Source organism: Lepus europaeus, chromosome 2 (assembly GCF_033115175.1).
Source record: "Lepus europaeus isolate LE1 chromosome 2, mLepTim1.pri, whole genome shotgun sequence".
In the NCBI taxonomy this organism is placed as follows: domain Eukaryota; kingdom Metazoa; phylum Chordata; class Mammalia; order Lagomorpha; family Leporidae; genus Lepus; species Lepus europaeus.
The window spans coordinates 1934749-1936156 of NC_084828.1; positions in this window are offsets into that span (position 1 = coordinate 1934749).

The window sequence follows — 1408 nt, forward strand, 5'->3', positions numbered from 1 at the left end:
CAGCAGGTTTACGGGAACTTTGTGTTTGGACCGTGCTGGTGGGTGGATTGGCAGGTGGGGGCTGGACACTGAGGCAGTGGGGCCAGAGCCTGGGACAGAGCTCGGGCCATTTAGAGCAATCAGCGGAACTCATCTGTGGTCGGGGCGGGAGAGGAGCCGCGTCCCTGGGCGTGAGCACCCCAGACTGATGGCCTACCTACTGGAGGCCTGCCCGGCAGGGCAGCTGGGGCTGTGGCCGGGGGCTCCCTGGGGGCCGGGACAGGGCCAGGAGCTCAGATCTGGGGCCAGAATCTCAACCTCCATCTTAACCACTGAGCCCAACACCCAGGCTGAAATTAAAGTTAAATATTCTGTGAGCACAGGGTTGTGTGTGGTGAGTAATTCCTGAAAGGCAGAGTTAGAATTCTCCATCTGCTGGTTCACTCCCCAGATGGCCACAACAGCCGGGGCTGGGCCAGGCCTAAGCCAGGAGCCAGGAGCTTCTTCCAGGTCTCCCACATGGGTGCAGGGGTCCAAGCACTTGGGCCATCCTCCACTGCTTTCCCAGGCCATAGCAGAGAGCTGGATCAGAAGTGGAGCAGCCAGGACTCGAACCAGCGCCATATGGGATGCTGGCACTGCAGGCTGCGGCTTTACCTGCTACACCACAGCACTGGCTCCGACACAGGCTCTGGTCTTTGCTCAAGCAAGAATTCACGCATGAGCCAGGCAGGAGTGGCCAGGCGTCCCTCAGGACGGATCCGAGACAGTGCCCAGCACCCAGGTGGGGGGAGCACGGTTTAGTGGAGGGAGTGCACCTGCGGGGCAGGAGGGGGCTCAGCTCAGGGCTGGGAGCGTGGCTGTGGTCAACCTGGGGTTCCTACGGAGAGGGGTCCAGCTCTTCCCGCCCCGCCCCCTTCTCCTGGACAGTGTCTGCTGGGTGTGGAATGGGGAACCCCACCCCCAGTGTCATCAGGCTGGGAGCCCACCTGGCACAGCCTGAGGGAGTCTCCTGGGCGCCTGCCTGGGGGAGGCTTGGACCCCGTTAGCTCATCAGGGTGGCACTCCGGTTGAAGACACCCGTGTTTCGGCTCATCATGTGAAGCCCCGACAACTGGCGCCCGGACAGGGACCTCGGCCCAGCGTGTGCGGGACGGCTCCCTCGCCCGGCAAAGGCCACAGATGCGTCACTCATCCCTGCGAGATCCGGGTGAGTCGTTAGGATGGGGAATTCTCGTCCCAGGCGCAGCGCAAACATAGGACAGAATCGTGTCATTCGCTTAAACAAGCCGGACACTCCAGCCCCGAAAAGGTATCGGACAGTTACTGCCCTGGGCACAGCAAACGCAGCCGATTGGGAGAGAATAGGACAAAAGCCGCGTCAGGAGCCACGCGCCCCCGGGTGCCGTCTTCAGGCGTGGCACCGCCG